Here is an 18,251-nt window from a genome sequence, read left to right as displayed (position 1 = left end):
TGCTCACTGGGGTCCACCTCCTTCACCTCCAAGCCAAAGACCAGCTTGCAGGTACTGTGAGGTTTGACCGAGGACCACCAGGAAATGGTCCTGGTAATCTTTGAGCACACTATTCAGCACTTCTGCCTCTGTGATTGGCTCCTTGGCAAGTTGCTGCCTGCAAGACACCTGCTGAGCAGGAATTGCACCAGCTCTTTCTTCTTCACCCGTAGTGCATCTCAGAGCCAGGATCTGGCATTTTCCTGGTCACCTTGGGTGCTTGGCACTTCATCTTGCCTGCTAAGGCCATGGTCTTCAGATGGACTCCCCAGAGAGGCAGCCATGGCAGTGGGAGAGGGGCAGACACCCAGAGGACACTGGAGGAGACTGGGTGTTGCAGCAGCAGCCACTTCCTCCAGGGTGCCTCGGACCAGGAGAGAGGAGGAGAAGGAAGCTGCATCTCCTTCCTCCACCTTCTCCTCCACATCCTTCTCCTCCTCCACTTCCTCCATGTCCTCCACCTCCACCTCCTCCACCTCACCCCAAATGTACTGTGCCTCCATCAGGCCCTTATCCTCTCTTGGATCCTGAAAGAATCTCTCAGGCTGGTGGAGCTCATGCATCCCAGGCATGATGACTGGGGTCAAAGTGCAGACAGGAGTGAAGAAGGGGGACAGATGGGGACCTTGGGGCTGCAGGAAAGGGGGTTGTGAGCAGCCTCGGATGAGAAACCCACCCTGGGCAGTCTGACTCAGGCCACTTACAGGTGTCCTCTTCTTGGGGTGCTCTCAGGCCTCATAGAGGAGCTCCTCCTCAGCATCCTGACCCATGGCTATCTGAAGGAGGATGTAAGGTGGCTTTCCAGTGTGCAGCCAAGAGTGCTTGAGGTTGCAGGGCTGTCATGGTGGGGTGATTAGGGCCTTTTGGGGTCCCCTCTGTGCTGGGATGGGGAGTCCCTGGTGTACACTCAGGGGGACCAACTCACCTTGACTCCTGGCACTGCCTGGACCTCCTCTGCTCTCTGACCTGGGGACTCGGGCCTCAGACATCCACCTTCACCTCCTGGTTCCTGGAACCCTGTGAGAGAAATGGAGGGGCACCTCGGGGGTAGACTGTGGCACAGACTTGGGCCTTCTGTTACAGTGGGAGGGGTGGACTCTGTGAGGTCCTCCTAATTGTGGGGTGGGTGATCCCATTGGGGTTCCCTTGTAGTACCCCCTTTCCCCTGGCATGGCCTGGACCCTCCCCTTTGGGGACCTGCAGGGTAACTAAAAACAAGACCTGAGTCTCTACAGAAAGCACCTAGGGGCCCCACATGTGGCCACACCTGTCCAGGGCCTCCCACGGGTTCTAGCCTGGGGAGATGCTCAGTCATCACCTCCTCATCACGTCCCGCCTGGCCTCCTAACACTGACCACAGTTGTGGGGGTCTGCTCAGTCCTGCCTTGGGGTCTCGGGAGTCCATCCTCTGTGGATCTGAAGCCTCCACCCTCCAACCTAACACCTCACCTCACGGGGGCCCTAAGCCAGAGGTGAATAAACTGCTCACCCCGCTCTGGGGCTTCCAAGAACCACCATAAGGGCGAGGATGGCCTCTCTGCCCTGGCATCTAAGAGCCTCAACCCTTCCTCAACATGGAGCCTGAACTCTCAGGCAGGTCCAGGGATTCTTCCGTCTGCAATTTTGAGACTCCCCTCACCACCGCCTCCCACCCCACCCGCCCGCTCTCACAAGGTCTACAGTCTCTGAGACCCAGATGTCAGGAAATGCTGCATGAGGTCGTCCTGCCCGGGGACTACCAGGGTGCCCTGTGTTCTGGGGTCTGGCCTCAGTACTCCCTCAGGGTCCTCACCTTGACTCCCACTAGGACCTAAGCTCCATCCTTTCACATCTGAGGCCAGGATCCTCACACCATGGCCCCAGTCTCTCTGAGACCTGGATGTCAGGAAGTCAGGAAAGGCCTAGTGTGCTCTTCTCACCCCAGGGTCTCCCAGGGCAGATGACAGGGTGGGAATCTCTGATGTCCCATCAGTCTTCCCTAGGGGTCTCCTCAGGACATTACCTTGTCTCCAGGCAGGACCTGGGATTCTCTCCTCTCCCCAAACCTGGCCCCGTCTCTCTTACCAGGTCCGCAGTCTCTCTGAGACCCAGATGTCAGAAAGTGAGGACTGGCCTAGAGCGTTAATTCCACACCGAGACCTCCCAGGGCCGAAGGTAGGGGCAGTGGTCTATGGGGTCCCCCCAGATTGTGGTCCAGGGTCCCCTGAGTCCTCTGTCAGTGTACTCCCCTTGACTTCTTGGAGGACCTGCACCCTCCCTTCTACCCACGTGAGGGAGTGGGTACCCGCCAGGGAGGCCCAGGGCTGGCAGCAGAGACTTGGAACTGTGGGGTCACCAGTGTTCTTCCTCTGGGTCCTCATCCTGAACCCTGGCAGGTCCTGGGATGCCGAAGTCCCCGGCAGAGACCAGACACACACCAAGAGCTTCATTGCCCTGAGGTCCCAGGAGGAGGCTGTGGACATTACATCAGGGCTCCAAGCCCAGGGCTTCTTAGTGGCTGAGGACGCCATGGGCTGAGATGATGTCCTTGGAGTCACTCAGCCTTCCCTGTGCTCTCTGCCTTGAAACTCAGCTAGTCTGCGCACTGCCCTCTGCCCACCTGATTTTGCTTCCTTTAGAGACCCAGGCAGTCTCGAGTCAGGACACCCGAGAGGGGAACCGAGATTGAGGGGCTCATTCCCACAACCATATTGTGGTTTCCCAGAGCTAAAAGCAGCAACGACCTGTTTGTTCTGGGGCCCCAGAGCCCCCCTCAGTGGTCTACCTTGACTCCTAGCACGGCTGGGCTCCTTCACTCTGCTGACCTGAACGCGAGCTCTGTGATCCAGGCCTTCACTTCTCCCCTCCCAGTGAGATCAGTGACGTCCCATCTGGACGCCAAACCCCATGGTCTCCCAGGGCTGTCAGGAGGGCTGCACATGTATCCCCCGGGGACCCTTAGTCTCCTCTGGTCCTCAGCTCGAGTCTCTTCAGGATGTGGGCCCCTCCCTCTGTCCACAGGACACTAGTCCACAGACCAAGCCTCTGACTCCCTGAGTTCACTGAGGGTGCCAGGTGGGGGGCTTAGTCTGGCAGGCCAGCCCAAGGTCCTCAGGAATCCCAGTAGGTGTGAAGTTGTATTCTATGGGACCCTCTGTTCTGGAGTTACTGAACTCCCTTGTCCTCACTGGAGGGGCCTCCTTGACCATTTAGAGAAGGCTGAAGTCCCAACACAGATGCTTGATGGGGCGCTGCAGCATGGGCGCTCCCCATGACAGTGGGGGAGCACAGGGAACCACACATCTTCTCATGGGGACCCCTCACCAGCCACCAGATTTCAGAAACCTTTTGTAGAAAAGATGTTTTAGCTGAAGAGGGTGAATAGCAGCAGGTGAGTTAGGGGAACCATTGTTCTGGTGATTAGATAATATTACCTACTGGAGTGCCATGATTTTCACTGTTTAATCCTCATTCATAGAGAGGAATACATTTCACATGTCGGTGTGGTGTATGTCCGATATATATGTAAAAAGTCTACAGATTACATGTGCTTATATACTTATATATGGACATACCAGGTATATGGAGGGAGCATGTCCTGTATGTGCCAGTACCCAGATGGAGGTGTGTCCACATGGCCCTGAAGGACACAGATACTCACCCCCCTGTGGATGCCATGAGAGTCCATCAGCCCCATGATCACGGTGCTTTAAAGACAGGCTTCCCCCTGCCTGACATCCAGTCTGCTCAGGGCAGTGAGCCTGCAGGAGAGGTTGGAATCCCCAGGAGCTGCAAGAGAAGGGAGGAGAGGGGGCAATGAAATGAGAGAGCAGGGCTGTAGCCTGAACAGAACAGCCATCTTCAGTGGGCTGTGCCTCTGACCCCCACATCCAGGAGCCTTCTACATGCTCACACCCCCCTTCCTACACCCTGCCCTCCTCCATGGCCCTCGTGTCCATTTCAGGAGGGATGGTGACCCGATGGGGCTGGGGAGGCCACGTGGGCAGAATCCTGTGTCAATCTCTCATGGACAATGATGCCTGGCTTCCCTGTGTTTTCTCCATTATGTGACCTGAGGCATCAGGTGGGAGAACAGTTGGAACCCTCTTGACCATCAGGGAGACAGGTCAGGCCCCTGGGGGGATGGGACTTTGCACCCACATGAAGCTCACTTTGAATATGTATCCTGCTACTGATAACCCAGTGAAATCATGGACACACAAAGTCTGGATTTCTCCAGCTGTAAAATGGGCCTTGTAACAGTACAAGGTGAAAGCACTGGTGTGAGTCCCATTTGATGTGACCTGTCTGTAAAAAACCTGGTCAGTGAATGTAGCTATTGTTACTGAGGGTCTGAGATGTACCATCCCCAAAACTATAAAGGTTCGTAACCAGTACATATCTTCTGAACCTCATGTTCATTGACTGATGCAGTTTTTCTTTTCTCCCTGAAAATCTTTTATGGAGAATGGTACATCTCACACGTCATAACTGTTGCATATGGCATAACAGGTCTAGACTGAGCATGGGTGATGATCACAGTCCTGGCCCAGGGCAGGGCAAATGCTCTGGGCTGTGGGGAATGGTCAGAGGGGAGGAGCATAAAGATATCCTCCAGGTGGACTCTCCTGATCCAAACCCCCTCAACAAGGCTCTGTGAAAGAGGGTCCTCCCGGGGACCTATTGAATGTCTGGGGAAAGTTTCTTCTTTGGACCTACCGCCTCCTCTCCCAAGTGCATGTTTCCTTAGGTGTGAAACCTTATTCCAAGTCTCCCCTGCACAGCCTGGAACTGGAGGGTCTCCTCTCCACCTCATTACTTCAAAACCAGTCTTCCTCACACAAAGTCTTTCAAGGTGTGGAACACTGAGTTTCATTTCCAGTGAAACATTTCTGATCCTAAAGTGCTGATTTAGCTACTATCTTCAATTTCATTTTCTGCTTTTCCTTCTGGAAAGCAGTCAGAATAGGAATTATGTCCAGAGAACATGAACCTGCTCACACAGTGTGCCCAAAGCTGCCTCCTGATGGTTCAGGCAGGACTCTAAAATGCTTTAGTCTGGCTGTGCCTTTTCCAGCTTGATCCCTAGTGATCAGTTGACCTAAGAAGCCACTTGATGATGTCACACACCCAGGAACACACACAGAATATCTACACATCTATTAGAATGGCCAACTCTGACCCTGGGACAACACCACACTCTGTTGAGGACTTGAACCATCAAGAACTCCAATTCATTGTTAGTGAGAATACAAAATGGCACAGGCGTGTTGGAAGACAGCTTGGCAATTTTTTATAAAACTAAGTATGCTCTTACTGTATGACCCAGTAACCATATGGGTCTTTACCCAAAAGACTTGAGAACTTATGTATACATGAATGCTATTAGTGACTTTACTTATTATTGTCAAAACATAGATGTAAACCAGATGTCCTTGAGTCAGTGTAAAGATCAGTTCAGTTCAATTCAGTTGCTCAGTCGTGTCCAACTCTTTGCGACCCCATGAATCGCAGCACACCAGGCCTCCCTGTCCATCACCAACTCCCGGAGTTTACTCAAACTCATGTCCATCGAGTCGGTGATGCCATCCAGCCATCCCATCCTCTGTCGTCCCCTTCTCCTCCTGCTCCCAATCCCTCCCAGATTCAGGGTCTTTTCCAGTGAGTCAACTCTTCGCATAAGGTGGCCAAAGTATTGGAGTTTCAGCTTCAGCATCAGTCCTTCCAATGAACACCCAAGACTGATCTCCTTTAGGATGGACTGGCTGGATCTCCTTGCAGTCCAAGGGACTCTCAAGAGTCTTCTCCAACACCACAGTTCAAAAGCATCAATTTTTCAGCGCTCAGCTTTCTTCACAGTCCAATTCTCACATCCATACATGACCACTGGAAAAAACATAGCCTTGACTAGACAGACCTTTGTTGACAAAGTAATGTCTCTGTTTTTTAATATGCTATCTAGGTTGATCTAGTGTAAGGATAAACTTTGGCATATCTAGAAAGTGGAATTTCATTTACAATTGTCCAAACCAATAGAATGTACAACACCAAGAGGTAATCCTAGTATAAACTATAATCTCTGGGTGATTATGACATATCAGTGTAAGTTCCTCAGTTATAATGAATGTATTGGTCTGGTGGGGGTCTTAGTAATAGATGATGCTATATTTGTTTGGAGCCAGGAAGTAAATGGAAAATCGCTGTACCATCTCTTGATTTTTGTGTCCTTAGAAAAGTGCTTTAAAAAACAAAAAGTCTTGGTCTTCCCAGGTGGCTCAATGGTAAAGAATCCACCTGCCAATGCAGGAGATATGGGTTTTATCCCTGATCCAGGAAGATCTCACATGCCATGGAGCTAAGCTGGTGTGCTGCAACTATTGAGTCTGTGCCCTAGAGCCCATGGGAAAATGGATAGGCTATCCACTCCAGTATTCTTGGGCTTCCCTTGTGGCTCAGCCAATAAAGAATCTGCCTGCAATGCAGGAGACATGGGTTCAATCCCTGGTTTGGGAATATCCCCTGGAGAAGGGAAAGGCTACCCACTCCAGTATTCTGGCCTGGAGAATTCCATGGACTGTATAGCCCAGGGGGTCGCAAAGAGTTGGACAAGACTGAGTGACTTTCACTAGAGCCCATGAGCCACAGCTACTGAAGCCCAAGTGCCTAGAGCCCATACAGGACAGCATCGCTCATCCCTGGGGTGTGGTGGCCTCAGTCCCCCAACTACCTCAAAGGCCCAGAAGCCAAAGACAATGATGATGAAGTCCACGGGGTCCACCAGAAACATAAGCACATACATGTTGTTGACGGTGCTGTAGTCAGGGTGGATGAGGTCATAGAAGAACTACCTGATGGGCACATAAAACTGCATGGTCTGATGGGACAGATGCCCAGTGTTGGGTGAGTGGAAATGCAGGACCCACCAGAGACCCCATCATTCCACCCTCTGCTGCCCTCCCCACAGCTCTGCCCGCCCCCACCTCTGGCCTCAGGACACTCCACTGGGGGCAGAGGCCCCTGCTCTGACATAGACTCTGCACAATTTCATGACTTCTCCCCTGAAGCATAACGGAAATGAGGGGCTGGTTTGTCCCCTGATTCAGTTACTCTCCACCTGTGAGACTTGGATCCTGATACTGAGCTCTGTGTGCTTTCATCTTCACTTCTGTAAAAGGTTTAACAAGACCCGAGGGCCTGGGCTGTGGGGAGAGTGACAGGAACCCTGGTCCTGCTGGGCCCTGGTAGATTCCGGGTAGCCCTGCTCTTCCCCCTTCCACCCTCCTCCCTGGAGCCAGTCATCATCCTAGGCTCTGGAGCTCAGCTTCTTCCGTCCATGTGCCTCCATCCTGGCTGCCTGCCCAGCCTCTGCTCCTCTTCTTCATGGTTCACAATTCAAGATCGTGTCCAGGTGAGCATGGCCCTTGGTCTCAGAGCTCAGATTCAGGGCCAGCCTTGAGGCACCAGCCTGTTTTCACTCCCATCTGCTGCCAGTCTGCCTCCCTGAAACTTGGGAGGGGGGTCCTGTGACCTTGGATGGTGACCTTGGGCTGCATGAAGGACAAACCACTTCTTGAGTGCACCTTGGCTTCCCTCTACAGGGTGAGCATATATCTGAGAACCTTCCGATTTGACCTCACTGCCTGTCTGGTTGGACTCATTTGTGTGCCTGGAATTACATACCATAAGCTAGTGTGTTTAGAAGTGCAATGGATATAAAAATGAATCATCCTATTGGAAAGTGATTTTTGAAAGCAATAACAGCAGAGCCTTCGCTAATCAAACTCCCCAGGGTAGCTATTCCCTAATGATCTCATGTGACTTCTGCCAATAAGAGTGACGGCTGAAAGGAGCCATTTTGTCTTCCTGTCATGGAGAGCAAGAGGGTCCCCTGACTCCCCGCTTGCCAAATTATATGCATCTGTCTTTTCATTATGTACTCACTCCCATTTCAGGTCTTTCTCAACCACTGTGCTGGATGTGGCACGTGTGTGCCTTAACTTAGGCCAAGCTTGTTCTGAAAAGGAACTAACAAAGATACTACTTGATAAAATGAATGCAAGATATGTTATATCAATACAAGGAGACACAGTTAAAACAAGAGAAGGAAAGTGAGATTCTGACCACAGGCACATCAATACATGCGGGCAACTAGTGTGTTGTACAGCACATAGAAGAGCAGTAGGAAGCATGGCTGCCCCACGTAGAACTTCTCCAACTCCTCGAGCTCATCATCATGGAACATCCTGCCAGAATACTGGCCTCAGTTCCTCCTGGGCACTGATTCCATGTGTCTAGACCCTGCCCGCCCCTCCCTGCTGCCTGGCTTCTGCAGAAGTCCTGTGCTGCCAACCTACTATCATATTACAGAGAAAGACATGAGTATGCGTGTGGTTCTAAATGTCTGGGGAGACCTTTTCCACATCGTCTTTGCACCCAGCAGCCCAGTGAACAGTAAGGGTCACTCTCAGCTCCATCGCTGTGGCCACAGCTCTTATTTGTTCAGCAGTAGCTCACTGGCTGTCAGCTCATGGGTCAGGGGTGGCAGGATGCTAGCCTCCAGCCAGTCTGAGCAGCTGTCATCTGGGCTGACCTCCATGTGGGTCTGGCCAGCCGAGGTGTCCCAGACAGGTCGAAGGACAGGTGTTCAAAGCTAATGGCCCTGCTGTAGGATGGTGGGGTCTCCACATTGCCATCCTTTGTGGGGTCCTGTGGGGACCTGGCCTCATGGGCCCGCTTGGGCGTCTCCTCTTCCTGCTCAGCCTCCACCTCCTCGATCTCCGTGGTTCCCTGGCACAACTACAGCATCGTGCACTGTGTGGGCTCACTGTCGGGAGACATGGAGGGTGCTGCCTGGCCTAAGCAACGCCCCCAGCCTCCCACAGCACCCACAACACACCCAGACATGTGGGGTGACGCCCCCTCACCCCCTACATCCATCTGCTTGCTCCTTCTGGATAATCATGTCTGGGTGCAGAGACAAGGGAAGGGTGTGGGCGGAAGGTCCCAGGGCACCAAACCCTCCCATGCATATCTTTTCAGTTCCATCAATGTTCTTAGGCATGGGGCCCACTGTTTATTTCCAGTCCAGACACAGTGAGCACAGCGCACCTCCCAGAGCACAGATTATAAGCAAAGATGGTCAGGGAAAGGAGATGTCTCAACTGGCTGGGTCCACAGGTCTTGGCCGAGATGCACTCTACTCTCAACAGACCCCAGACCTTAAGGGGAGGCCTGGAACGGTGGGCCACTGGCAAGATAAAGCCTGCTTCGTCCTTCATGCTGGCTCCTCCATGCACTTCCATCCTGTGCCTTTTCTCACTGGTACCTCTGACACCTGACTGGACGCTCACCATCATCCTTTTCCCGGCTCCCCACCACCTGGCACCTGGAAGCCCACCCACCACTCTCTGCCCCAGGGTCTCTCCTGGGGCTGCACCCACTCTCCCCTCCGACTGCCCACTCTCTCCTCCCAATGGCTTTGCACTGCCAGATCCTCTTCCAGCTTCATTTTCCAGGAGCCCTTCTGCCCTGGTCTTCACTCTACTTCTGTGTCCTGTCTTCCCTTTTGCATCTCTCCTCTCCTTCTAACTCTCCCTGACAGGTTCATGCAAGAAACACTGGAAACAAAACTACAGCAGCCACAGTCATGAGATCAAGGCCCACCTGCTGTGCTGAGTACTTCAACACACCTGGGCCTGAAAAGAGGGGGAAATATCACTTAGAGATGCCAAGTGTATGGGGTGTGCAGTGATCATCTGTTAGGCTGAGAAGTGATCATCTAAGAAGGTGCTGCTCCCTGAATAGTATGTGTGAGCAGCTGGGGTCATATCACTGAGATGCTCAAAGGTACAGACTGTACCCATTCCTCTTGTCATAGACACTGGTGCACACATGTGAATGAATGAATGCATCTGGCTGAGCCCTGAGACTGAAGAGCCAGACTTGCATGAGCTCTTGATCCTAATTCAGAGATGTTCAGTGGCCCCAAGGCTTTGGCCCCACATGTGCACAGCACATTAGGCTCTCGGAATGCCAAGACATGGTTATTTGGCTAAGACTTACCTTGATTAGACATGGCCATGAAACTGACTGGTTACTCAGTTTTCAGACCACTGGAGCCAGCCCCACACCAGGTTCTAACTTCCAGAGGCACCGCGACCTATCACAGGCATGCTCTGTATGGTTTTTGATGAGGTCTGGCCCCAAAGGGATTCAGGTAAGTCCTGGCACGTTCAGGAACCAGCAGATTGGAATGGCATAGCATGTGCCCAGCAGAGGACATCTGAAATAGCCATGGCATTCCCCAAAATGTGTGGTGCAAGCCTCCTGCAGCTCTGAACATACATAAGTACATAGCTGCTAGTGACAAGGACCTAACACTGGCTGACTTGCCAATGCTACCCTTAGTTTCAGATTGGGTTATTTGCGTGGTTGTTTGGTGTCAAGATAAGCACAATACAGCTTGTGCTTCTGTGCTCCTGCTGACTTTTCAAAGAAGAGCTTTTGCATTTTAAGCAAGTGATTTCATTTCTATGCATGATTATAGTTTTTATCCTGGGATTTAATGAGAAAGCATAAGCCCAAAGTAATCTTTCCCAAACCAAACAAATTAAGGTCTCCCAAGGTAATATATGCTACTGCATAATAATATTATTTTAAAAACCATGGTTTAATATATTCTAACTTTCACGTCAGTTGGGCACATAGCATGTGGACAGATTTATTCTGTATTGATCAAATGTGACTACATACAGGGTCCTTCTGTGTGTATCTTTGGATGAAATTATGAGAAAGTTTCCTACACTTCCTGACCCATTTCTCCCTGTGAGGACGCCTACTGGCACCCTCAACCAAGGAGGAGACATGTTTGCTCCTTTGGAAATAGAAAGTGTGAAATACTTTGAAAATGGATGACAATGTTTATAGTAGGGTTTTTAAGAAACTCCTAACAGACAAAAAGCAAAAAGGAGTTAGTTGTATAGAATGCTGTCCTGGGAATGACCAGTTGTGTCCCACAAAGTATGCTGGTTATGCTTTCATTAGTCATGCACCTTCTTAAGACAAAAGTGAATGATAACACACAAGTCACAATAACTCATCTGTGCAATGACACGGGAAAGGGTTGACACAGTTATAGACAAAGCATGCACAGGTGAGCACCTGGAGGCTAAGCTGGTGCTCTCGACTGACAAGGAGGACACATCCATGCTGAGAATTTTACAGAGCCCATGCAGAGCACACTCAATCATTTTAGGCACAGTTTCTGGTCCATCTAAATCATCTAGGGTGGACTGCTTGAGAACAGCATAATTCCTTCCATGTAGCAGCTAGCAGTGCAAGCAGTTACAGAGACACAGTGTTAAAACAGCACTGTAACATGAGTCACACACATCAGAGACCCAGATGCTGCCATGCAGCAGACCACACGCCACTTGAGCACCACGGACAGCAGCCACTGCAGCAGGGCTCTAGGACAGAGGGGAAGATGAGACAGGATAGCACTGGGCTGAGAACAGAACTGCTGATAAAGGATGAAGTGTTGCTCTCTGGCTGGGACAGAGAACTATAATAATGGCAAGTCCTGACCTGTCTCTCACAGAGCAGAATTCATCTTTACAATTGTACAGCTGAGGTTTTCTTTTCAATGACAGGTTTCAGAGCCCCCCTTCCCCAATCCCGAGTTCAGTTCTTATGTAGAAATACCTGCTCAAGTAAAATTTATGTAAAACTGCCATTTAAAAAAACAGTTTCCAAAAGAAAAGAAGGAAGCTCAGGATTGACTGCAACAAACTGAATTTTCCACCCCATTTTCTGAGTAATATACAGTTGAGCCAAACTGGATGGCTTGAAGAAGAGATGCTTGTTTGATATGCAACTGGATATAAACCAACATCAAAAAGAAAAGAAAAGAAATGCTACAAAGGCAACAACATAGGAAGTCCAGAAGTGGCAGGGCCATTTTGTTGTTAACTGTTCATTGAGCCTAATGAGTGTTTTTCTCTGTGATTACATTCCAGGTCTCAGCGGATGTCAGCAGGGCGAGATCCCACTGGCTGAATTCTCAGCACCTGTCACTTGACAGTCAGGGAGGAAACCGAGGTAGATTCAGGGCTGAACTGCTACTGGATGAGTAGCAGCCAACAGCTCAATTGGAGGTATGATTGCAGTTCACATGCAGAGTTTAACCCCAGAAAGGAACATCCCCCGAAGCTCTTGACATGGAGGTTCCTGGGGCACTGACCTACAGCCTGAGAGCAAGTAACCCAGCTGACTCTTCATGATATGTACAGCTGATTTACTGGATGAACATCAGCCTCACATGATTGCACCAGGGAACCTACTGCATGCCGGCCACACATTAGGTGCCTTTAGTCAGTGACTGTGGGGCAGAAATGGAAACCATTCAAGACGATGGAGTGACCTCTGGGGTCCCCTCTGGGGGTGGGGAATTTGAGGCGCTCCTGGAACTGTTAAAGGACTTGCAGGTTCTCAGAGCCATAGCAGCTCCCACCCCCGAGTGCTCTGGGGGAAAACACCCTGACTGCATGTCACAGCCACATGACCAAGACAGGGCCCAACAATGGGATAGGGGACCAGGCAAGCAACCAAGCAGTCTCTAATAAGGATTTTAAAGAACAACCCTAACTCCTTTTGATATCAACTCATCCTGAACAAAAAGAAGAGATGATGGTGAGATGAACTAGAAACATAGTGGACATTGACTACCTGCTGGGTTTCAGATAAATCCCTTTCCTCTCTTCCGGGTCTCAGTCTCATCATTTGTGAGATAAGGGAACTGGATCTCTGAGCTTCTCTATTGTTTCATATTTTCAGAGGTGGACCCAACAGCCTTTGAGGAGTTTGCAGCAGAAAGAGACTGTGCACCCTGACCTGCCAGATTTTCTGTGCAGAATCAATGCTCTGATCCCAAAGTCCTCTTTACCTTGGTAATTCTTGGGTGATTGCTGCCACCATGCAGCCTGCCCTCAGACCTCACACTACTGGGTTATTTGCAGTGATTAGCTTGTCATCCAAGCCAGGACAGTTTTAAAACTGAAAGGTAAGAGCAGGAGCTTTACAAAACCAGGTGACGAATGTAATTTATGTCCTCAGGTCACTTGGAGCCATCCCAGGGGCACACAGCACATTCTTCGAATAAAAACCACTCTGAATGTTTCTAGGAATGTTCCTTGGAAGGTCACCAATGTTTCCTGAAGAAACTTCAATTTATTTTTTGGGAAGGTAGAAAATATCTGATTTCATAAAACAGCCATTTTTTTACATCTGAATTTGAAGGAAATCATGACTGTTCCAATAAGTCAAAGGGAACATAAGCACATTTGTTAGGTTCCTACCCCAATCCCCTCTACTGTCTGCTGAAGGGAAAAGTGGGTGAGATGGGGTGGGTGAGACAACTCCTTGCAGGCTGGGGCATTAAGGGGCCAGGCCACATAGAGCATGTGGGTCCCCACATCCCTGTTGGGGGTGATGCTACCTGCCCCAGGTCACAGGTGTGGTGACAGCAAATGTCCACACCGGGGTCCCTCCCAGAAAAGACCACTGCCTCATCTGAAATCAGCGTGGCTCCCTATGGACTCTATTGGAGACACACAATTGTTTGGAAAGTTTGAAAGTTTCCTAAACAAACAAACAAAAAAAAGAAATGGAAGTTCTCCTTGGCCTTTAAGAAGGGGGTAAATATGTTCACTCACTTACTAAGGGAATAAATGACCTATATTGTGTCTCCCTTTTCTTTATGTTACAAATAATGAGTAAAAGGACATTAAAAATAATTTTAAAGGTATTGGTTTTCTATTAGTAAATTTATTGATGGATTGACCATTTGAAAAGTTGGAATATTTTGACAGTCTTTGCTAAAAGGCAATCAATGAATTGTAATATCTCTCACCTCACAGTTTTTGACTATGGATGCAGATTTGTCATCTTGGATCAGATTTAAAGGCAGTTACTTGATTTTATTTTAGCCAGTCTTTGCTTTCTTTTTCTTCTTCTCCCTCATAAAGTTGTGGTTTACAATATTTAGTTACTTTCTTAACTGACCATATGAAAGTTACTAATACAGGAACCATGTATGTTTATTTTATGAACAACTGATTTTCAGTTCACTTTCTAATTTTCTGTTTGATTTATTTGGTTCAGAGTTTGGTTCTGGAGCCACTATTCTTAAGCCATGCTCATGGATATTATTCAGGAAGCCTGTGAAATGCCTGAAGTTCTATGGAAAACTGTGTAAGTATGTGTGGTTTTCCCCTTTGGGAACCAGCCTTATGAACTTTCATAAGAAGTTCATGTCCCTGTCAAATGGGGATGATAACAGTATATCTCAAGGGATCTGTTAAGGAAAAAATGAGGAAACCCACACACAGTGTCAGTGCAGCCCCGGGGAAGGGCCTGTGTAAAGCAGGGGTGTGACCACACAACTCGGAAGGTGGGGCCCACAGAACCACTTCTCAAATTTTTACAATTCCGAATCATAAAGTAAAATTTCTGAAAGGAGAAGATGGAGGAGAGCAACAGGTGGCAGAAGACTCTAGAACAGAAGATACTTGTGGAACAGCATTTTAAAGGCACTGAAGACAGTTCTTGATACAATTACTCATTTTGTGTCAGGAGGCTCATCTGAATTGACTCCAGCTTGAAAATCCCAGTTCAGGACCCATGGGTCATATGGGTCTTTCTAATTATCTATTACTGATTTTTGCTTCTCTCTGCCTGCACCAAGGGCAGCAATGCTCTGCTGGGCCATGCCCACGGAGACAACCCAGAGTGGCTGGGCACCCCCAAGGTTCTGATTAGCCTGCACCTCTCCCATCATCTCTCACCTCTGTCTTCCCTGCGGAAAGCAGCACTACTGTGGAATATGTGACATACCTGGAGATGCTGTTGTGGGGATCCAAGCTGTCCATCCTGTGGGTGGTCTGTGTGCCTGCAGCAGTGCCAGCACAGTCACTGATGGTGTCCAGTGCCAGCTCTCTGGAGAGGTTCATGATGTGGTTCTGGTAGTACATGTGGATCCCCACTCAGGTTGGGACATTGCCCTGTGGAGAGGAGACAGTCACAGTCCTGTGCAGACACCAGCACTTCTCAGTATGGACAACGCTCTGCCATCACACACACCTGGAGCAGGATGAAAAGCCAAGCTAGTCAAGCTGAAGATTGACGTCAACTCACTGAATTAATGGTACCAGATGCTACTGGGTCATGCTGAACAGTAAATCCCTCCGAGTTTAAGGCTGAAGATGGTGAAATGTGTATCGCTCTCTCAGTGTGTGCATCCCTGTCAGTATGTATGTGTGTCTCTCAGGTTGTGTGCATGTGTGTCTCTCTTCCTCTCTCACATGTGACCCCGATGCCCCGGGACATGCCTGCCTCCCAGCCCAGCCCCCCTACCTTGGTGCAGACCCCCGTAGTGGCAATGCACAGGGTGAGGATGGACACGTTCTGCACCCAGCTCAACCAGTTCACGGCGACCTTGGTGCTGGTGGTCCACTTGACCATGGTGATGTTGTATTCCCTGCAACAGGAGACATGTGATGAGGGCACCAAGGATGCCTGAACACTCAGCTGGCACGTGTCAGGTGTGGTGCTGAGAAGGGCACTCAGGAGAGAGCCCCCAGGGTGGCTCAGCAGTACCCCAAGTGGGAACCAGCAGCGAGGAAGGGGTGCACCTCTCTCTGAGCTGCACCCCCCAGAGCTGTGTGCACCTGCACTGACACCCCCAGCCACATCCCCAGTCCTGGATTTTGTAAGTGGGGCGGGTAGTGCTGCCTGCTGCCTGGGCTTTCCTGTCATGGGGATACCCAGCTCCATGTGAGGGAATTGGGGAGGACATCTCTTGAGCCATGAAGGGCTCTGGGGGGGGTGACACCTGTGCCCCCTTCCCCCCTCCAGGCCGCCGGAGGGAGCCACGGGGCTCCAGTCCCCAAATCCCCAGGGCCATTCTCGCACTAATTAGGGAAACAGGTTCAGGGCTCTGGGCTCTTGGTGGACTTGATCTGACATCACAGCTGTCACACACCTGCTTTTACCCAAACTTGAAAACCCCAGACTCTTCTGCCACTCTGTATTCAACCCCTGGGTACTGGGTCTTCCACTATTTAATTCAATTACCCATAGCCTCTCAAAACAGGATTTTTAGGGGAAAATGTACATTGACGAGTTAGAAGGACATGACAAAAAAAAAAAAAATCCCAAATAAGCAACTTCACAAAAACACATCCCTCTGCCCACCTGACTCTATCTGTAATAAGATCTCATGTTCAGAATGATGACTTCATGTCTGACAAGATCCCTTATCACTAAGACACTGCATGTTTGTGGGACAATGTTGGGTAAGCTGAAAGGAGACCTGGTACATTCAGTAATTACTGTCAGCAGAAGGATCTAAACAACGCAGCACACTAAAACAGGCTTCAGCTAATCAGGGGATTAAATCACTGTGTCCCCCATTTCTCACTACCATTATTAACAGTTGTTGTTAATTCAACCAAAGTCGAGAGCACACGACAAACACAGCAGGGAGGCCTCTGAGCCAGGCCATCAGCTCCCATGGGGTGGGATGGTGGGGGCATGGGGAACAGCCCCTGGAACCTCCGACACAATCCCTGAAGATTTGCTGAGGACACAGTGGAGGGTCATTCAGCACATCCCAACTCATGCTTTTCCACATCTCGGTTTCTGTGATTTTCTGAAATATGGCTGCTCCTGTTCACAGCATCCGCTCTGCAAGCCCTCAGGCTCCGGGAACCTGGGCCTGCATGTTTGTTTACAGGACCCACGTTCTCCCCTTGCTCTCTGGCAGCTCCAGCTCTGAAAGTCACATGTTCTTCTGGCAGCTTCTATGGCTGCCGCTTTGCTGTCATTTCACTGCTGTGAGGCTGGGAGCTGTGTGATGGGATTTGACAGTCTGCCTGCGTGTTTGCAGACAGGAAACGTGTACTTAGCTTTGCTCCTTAAAAAGCCAGTCCATGCTGCATACATAACACATTGAATTTCCAGTTACACCATAAATGAGCTCTGGTCCCTGCTGGACACTGTGGAGAGCTGGGCAGCTGAAGGGCCTGGTCTTTGGATCTGTTTGATGCAGGCATTCCTGTCAAGGTGTGATGGAAGGTCACAGAGACAGGCTGCAGAGGTTTGCTATTTAGAAATGCAACCAAAGAGGTGAGAAGAGGAGACTGTAAAGAAAATGTAATTGAAAATGAGAGAAATTTGATCCAGATTAATGGAAGAAAATTTGGGAAGCTCCCCAAGAAGGCAGAGGAAGGGGTCCTGGTGGGAGAGAGATGGAAGGAAGCAGATGGTACTCACTTCTGAGAATCTAAGTGTGTCTCTCGGAGGAACTGCAGTGATGGGAAGAGATGCAATCACCGAAGACACCGAAAGATGCCTACATATTACAGACATGAACTTGCAGATTAAAGGGTTTTCCGATTCCAGGGAAATTAACAAAATGCCTGAAAACATTCTCATAGAATCTTTGAAGTCTACAGGAAAAGAAATGCCACAACAGTCCAGTAACAAGGAAATAAGTTTTCAGAAAAGATAGATTTCTCAGCTGTTTTAAGTCTGTTGTTGTTCAGTCACTCAGTCATGTCTGACTCTTTATGACCCCATGGATGGCAGCACGCCAGGCTTCCCTGTCACCAACACCCAGAGCTTACGTAAACACATGTCCATTGAGTCGGTGATGCCATCCAACCATCTCACCCTCTGTCATCCCCTTCTCCTCCTGCTTTCAATCTTTCCCAGCATCAGGGCCTTTTCTAATGAGTCAGTTCCTCAAATCAGGTGGCCAGAGTATTGGAGCTTTAGCTTCAGCATCAGGCCTTCCAATGAATATTCAGGACTGACTTCCCTTAGGATGGACTGGTTGGGTCTCCTTGCAATCCAAGGGACTCTCAAGAGTCTTCTCCGACACCACAGTTCAAAAGCATCAATTCTTCTGCTCTCAGCTTTCTTTATAGTCCAACTCTCATGTCCATACATGACTGCTGGAAAAACCATAGCTTTGACTAGATGGACCTTTGTAGGCAAAGTAATGTCTCTGCTTTTTAATCTACTAACTACAATGCTCATAGCTTTTCTTCCAAGGGGCAAGCGTCTTTTAATTTCATGGTTGCAGTCACCATCTGCATCTTTGACTGTATCTTTGACACATCTTTGACTGTGTGGATCACAATAAATTGTGCAAAATTCTTCAAAAGATGGGG

At 49.7% G+C, this 18,251-nt stretch overlaps 1 long non-coding RNA gene across 2 annotated transcripts; it reads right to left on the bottom strand.

Moving 5' to 3' along the window:
• Positions 1–342: 342 nt before the first annotated feature.
• On the bottom strand, positions 343–15,549 carry LOC122689781. 2 transcript variants are annotated; one of them, XR_006339923.1, is made up of 5 exons: positions 15,430–15,549; positions 14,911–15,077; positions 3,680–3,807; positions 744–1,056; positions 343–403 (listed from the first exon to the last, which is right to left on the bottom strand). It is a non-coding gene; the product is annotated as an uncharacterized LOC122689781 (long non-coding RNA). The 2 variants fall into 2 exon arrangements; XR_006339922.1 differs by lacking the exon at positions 343–403 and having other exon boundaries at positions 542–1,056.
• Positions 15,550–18,251: the final 2,702 nt, after the last annotated feature.

Source organism: Cervus elaphus, chromosome X (genome assembly GCF_910594005.1).
Source record: "Cervus elaphus chromosome X, mCerEla1.1, whole genome shotgun sequence".
Lineage (NCBI taxonomy): Eukaryota > Metazoa > Chordata > Mammalia > Artiodactyla > Cervidae > Cervus > Cervus elaphus.
This window is presented reverse-complemented; position numbering and strand designations above follow the sequence as displayed.